Source organism: Arachis ipaensis, chromosome B09 (assembly GCF_000816755.2).
Source record: "Arachis ipaensis cultivar K30076 chromosome B09, Araip1.1, whole genome shotgun sequence".
NCBI classification, from domain to species: Eukaryota; Viridiplantae; Streptophyta; class Magnoliopsida; order Fabales; family Fabaceae; genus Arachis; species Arachis ipaensis.
In genome coordinates this window covers 17,409,228-17,415,128 of record NC_029793.2, presented here as the reverse complement: position 1 = coordinate 17,415,128, position 5,901 = coordinate 17,409,228, and positions in this window count along the sequence as shown.

The following is a 5,901-nucleotide window of genomic DNA, read 5'->3' as shown; positions in this document are numbered from 1 at the left end:
GAAGCTCGGCATTGTTACAACACAAGCCTGAAGCCTATCAAAAGAAAGAACGAACGGCGTGTAAATTCCATACATGCCGAACAGCCAATACTGGCCGAGCTAGATCCCAGAGCCGACCTTCAAGATCGTCCTCTACCAAATGAAGAGCTAACAAAGCTTATGTTAACTGATGATCCAACGAAATTTACTTTTGTAGGAACATCTCTGAAAAACGAGGAGAAGGAAAAACTCATCCGTTTTTTACGACAGAATGCCGACCTGTTTGCTTGGACATCAGAAGACATGTCGGGCATAGATCCATCTGTTATCACTCATAAACTGGCAATAAGTCCGGCAACCCGACCAGTATCTCAGAAAAAAAGAAATCTCGGAACCGAGAAAAGGCTCGCGTTCATGGCCGAAGCCAAAAAGCTCATTGACACAAACTTCATACGGAAAATCAGGTTCACGACTTGGTTAGCTAACGTCGTCATGGTAAAGAAAAACAGTGGTAAATGGCGCATGTGCGTCGACTTTACTGATTTAAATAAAGCATGTCCTAAAGACGCCTATCCTCTACCTTCTATTGATACTTTAGTAGATAATTCTTATAGTTATGGTACCTTGAGTTTCATGGATGCATACTCTGGTTACAACCAGATTTTTATGCATCCATCAAACCAAGAAAAAACTGCTTTTATTACTGAGTACGGTAATTATTGCTATAATGTCATGCCTTTTGGCTTAAAGAATGCAGGTGCAACGTACCAAAGACTGATGAATAAAGTCTTTGACCAGCAGATAGGCCGGAATGTTGAGGTATATGTTGACGATATGGTCGCCAAGACAAAGGTCGGCCAATCCCATGTTGATGACCTTGCTGAAATTTTTGGTCAGATTCGAGCTTATAACATGAGGCTTAATCCAGAAAAATGTGCTTTTGGCGTGCAAGGAGGAAAATTCCTCGGCTTCATCCTTACCAGCCGAGGAATTGAGGCAAATCCCGAAAAATATCAGGCAATCCTCGATATGAATAGTCCAACAACCGTCAAAGAGGTCCAGCGACTAACAGGGCGGCTAGCAGCATTGCCCAGATTCCTGCCATGTTTGGCGTCCAAATCCCTGAGCTTTTTTCAATGTTTACAAAAAAATACAACTTTTCAATGGGATGAAAGTTGTGAAGCCGCATTTTGGAGTTTAAAGCAATTTCTTTCTAAATCCCCTGTTTTACAAAAGCCTAAGGTCAGCGAACCATTATATTTAATTATTTATATTTGTCAATCACTGATATGGCAGTTAGTTCTGTTCTTGTTGCAGAAAATGAGAAAATGCAACAACCAGTTTACTTTGTAAGCAAATCACTACAGCATGCCGAGTTTCGTTATCCAAAGATAGAGAAGCTCGTTCTAACCTTGATATTCTCAACTAGACGCCTCTAACCATATTTGGCTTTGTCCCTATTTTCAGAGCCATACAATCAATGTTAGAACTTCCCAGCCACTACACCAAATACTCGCCAAACCTGAGCTAGCAGGGAGGCTGATCAAGTGGTCCATTGAACTCTCAGAATTTGATATTCACTATCAACCTAGAGGATCTGTCAAATCACAGTACTTAGCTGATTTTGTTGCCGAATTCACAGGATTAAGTTCGGACGAAAAAAGTACGAGCTGGGTGCTATTCGTCGATGGAGCCTCGAACCCCCAAGGATCTGGAGCAGGAATACTTCTGGAAAATCCTGATGGGGTTGTTGTTGAGCATTCTCTTCGGTTTTCCTTCAAGCCCAGTAACAATCAAGCCGAATATGAAGCCTTAATTGCTGGGCTCAGGTTAGCAATCGAATTGCACGTTATTAATCTACAGGTTTATTGTGATTCCTTGTTAGTTGTTCAACAAGTAAATCAATATTTTCAAATCAAAGATCATATTCTATCAAAATATCTAGATATTGTCAAAAGCCTTATAGATAGTTTTTCAAAGATTGAAATTAGTCATATAGCTAGAGATCAGAATCACGGGGTAGATATATTATCTAAATTAGCTACCACTCAGTCACACACTGCCTCACTTTTGCAGTCAACCCTTTATGAGCCGAGCATAAATATAATCGGCACTTTTCATATAGATACTGATGATAGCTGGCAACAACCATACATTCAATACCTCAAAAGTGGAGAGTTTCCATTAGGGGTCCAAGACCTTAAAAAGTTTAAACAACAAGCATCTTTCTTTACACTGCTGAATGACAAATTGTACAGGCGAGGTTACTCTCGACCACTATTGAAATGTTTAGACAGGTCAGAGGCCGACTTAGCCCTAGCTGAGGTTCACGAAAGCATTTGTGGGATGCACTCAGGGACAAGAAGCCTGGCACAGAAGATTCTCTGTGCTGGTTTTTACTGGCCGACCATATGGGAGGACATTCAGAAAAAGGTCCGCACCTATGATCACTGTCAAAAGCATGCTCTGATTATTAACATCCCAGCCGAGAATTTGCACCATTCAACGGTAAGCTGACCATTTAATCAATGGGGAATTGACATCCTCGGACCATTCCCCACTGCCCCGAGACAGGTAAAATATCTAGTTGTGGCAATTGATTATTTTTCTAAGTGGATTGAGGCTCAACCCCTAGCTAAGATTACATCAGCACAAATGATATCATTTGTTTGGCAAAAGATAATCTGCAGATTCGGTATACCTTGGCATATCATAACTGACAATGGTCGCCAGTTTACCGACCATAATTTCCAGACCTTTTTGCAGAATTTAAAGATTAGACAGCATTTCTCTTCGGTGGATCATCCTCAATCAAACGGTTTAGCGGAAGCTGCGAATAAGGTCCTCCTCCAAGCTCTACAGAAGAAGCTCGATGAAGCTAAAGGTTTATGGGCCGAACTTGTTCCAGAAATTCTATGGGGGTATAACACCTCAGTACACTCAACAACTAAAGAAACACCATTTCGTTTGGTGTATGGATCAGATGCAATTATTCCAATCGAGATATCACAAGGCTCTTTAAGAACACAAGGCGAGGATCATGACCATGCTCGACGAGTTGAGCTTAATTTGATTGAGGAAGTGCGAGCCACAGCGGCAGTTTGTCACAAAGCCCTACAGTAGCGAATAGGTCAACGCCACAATAAAAGGGTGATGCCGAGATCTTTTCATGCCGGTGACTTGGTATTGAGGAAAACTGAAGCAACACGAAGACCCCCTTTGCACGGCAAACTTGCCGCGACATGGGACGGCCCTTACAGAATTCATCAAGTGCTTGGCAAAGGCGCATATCGTCTGGAGCAATTAGACGGCACGATATTACCTAGCACTTGGAATGTTAATTCCTTGAAGCAATACTATAGCTAGCAAATTGCAAAATGCTGGTACTCTTTTTCCTACCTTGAGATTTTTCCCAAAGTCGGATTTTGCTCAAAGAGGTTTTAACGAGGCTAGCTTACCTAATTCCATTTGTAAAGATACTGCATTAAATAAGAATTATTTTTTTTCTTCTTGCTACGACTCATCTTTATTCAACGTACTTGTCCAAAATAAGCTTTTTACTGATCGACTCTTACTACCGCAGTAAAGGGCTATTAATCAAATCTAAAGTCGCATTGATACCTCATGCGCACATCGGAAGCTGATAATTTCTTCATCGGCGCACTACACTAATCAGACCCTAACTAGGGATACATACAAAAGTTAGAACTAAAACATATCCTAATTTATCAGAAATATATCAATTGGAAACCAAACAGTATAATATAACAGTCCTTAATAGGATTCCACATGCACTATTCAAAATAAACAGTTTTTATAGGATTGTTCATATCCCTTAGCCATCACAAAATCACAAAAAGTTGAAAATAAAGCTAATAATTTAATCGACCAAGTTATCATCGCCCTCTTCTGCGACTTCCTCACCATCAACCAAGTGGCCATTCCGAACTATCTTGCTCGAATCTATAGCAGTAAAATCACCTCCCGGACATAGGAACTTTGCTTGAATGACGGCACGTTCAAAGCCTTTAGCAAAGGCATCGAGGATATCAGCTTCTCGGTTTGACTCGATCTGTTTCAACTTTAATGTCACCTCAACAATTTGCTCACTCATAGTGGAAAATTCACTTTCTTTCTTTCCTAGGGATTCTATAGCCCTTTCATGCTCTTCTTTCTCAAGTCTCAGTTTCTCTTTCACAACAAAAAGTTCTTTCCTTAATTCGGTTAGGATAGTCTCTTTTGATTCCAGCTGCTCTTTTAGATCAGCACTTTCTACAGTACTCTGTAGCATTTTTCTATGCCTTTTTTCTTGACTTCGGCCTATGCTAGCTAACCGAAAATCCAAAACCTACAAATCAAACACAGATACACTTTAATCCTTCAAATGTTTATTTTGACAAAAGTACAAATATAAAAGCTTAACTGACCTGCATGAATTGGTCTATACCAACATCCCTGACCTCCTCAATACGAGTCATGTCTGAGGCAGATTGAACAACTTCGTCCGCTAATACATTAAACGGAAATTTTCTGTCCCATATTGACGACGCATCACCTTCTTCCTCAAAAGAGTGAAGTTTTTCTTGTTTAACAGTAAAACTTGCTAATTTGCTAAGTTCAATCGCTTTCTCTCCTTCGTCCACATTGATTACATCAGACTTTCTCTTCTTGAAAACAATCCCTTTTTTCTTCCACGGCGGTTGATTCACTTCAGCCTCACCTTCCACCTTTTCTGGGTTTGAGGAGAACCCTTCGAAATTTTTCATCTTAAACCGAGCTCTCATGCTCGATATTAAAACTCCAGGGTATTTCCCACCTAAAAAAAGGAAGACGAGAAAAGAGCTCAGTGAGCACACTGCAACATAGCATACAATCCAGATCAAATAACACAATAGTGCCTCACCAAAATACTCTACAACAGACGCCCTATTTTCCTCCCACGGAAGTAAGTCTGACACAGATATTAAACCACCTTGGTCAACCATTTCCATCAGGAAGCTTATTATACATTCGTTCCGAGGCGTTATAAGTTCAGGACCGAATATGTGATTAGGTTGGCAGCACCAGTAAAGGGGAAACTTTTCGCCAAGGTTTTCGTCTAGGTAAAAAGAAAATTCTTCATCTACCGATTTTACCTTGAGAAACATTTCCTTAAAATCTTTGAAAGAAGATTTGTACAATTTAAAAATAGAAAATTCAGGGGTACTATTCAAACTAACCCAAAGGCCTTTCCAGACACCCTTGGCTTGAAAAAGAGAAAAAAATAATTCTATGTCAGGCTCAATCTCTAAAAATTCCATCAGAACTTCAAAACATTTCACAAATGTCCATCCGTTAGGATGGACCTGAGAGGGTGCACAGTTCATTTGCTTCAATATGTCACATTTGAAATTTGTAAAAGGTAGCTTAACAAACAATTCTTTAGGGACACAGCTATACATAAAAAATTTTCGAAATCTTTCTTTCTGTGAAAAACACGATCCATGCGATTGCATGGCATCAGTTCGATATGAAAACCAGGTCTCACTATCCTTGCCAAATTAACCCTTCAACATTTTCTTTGTCGAAAAAAAGAAAAGCCCTTATCTTCACATCCCCATCAACCCATTCGTACGACCCATCGTCTTCTACCTTAGGTAAAGCCTTTCCCTTTTTGTCACCCATTTTCTTTCTCTCAAATAGCAAAAATTAGAAAAGGTAAGGAGTACAGGAGTATTGTTACTAACCTCTTTTTCTCATTCTTTAAAACTCTTTGAGAAGAAGAACAAGTTAAAGCAGCAGCTCTATCCCTACGCCAATGTAACTTGAAATAAAATTTTGACCATTCATTTAATAAAAACTTTTCAGTTCCAAGTTAACATCACAACCCTTCATCAAGAGTCCAGTTCCAACGGTTCGAAGCCCACCTAGGAACTCGCACCT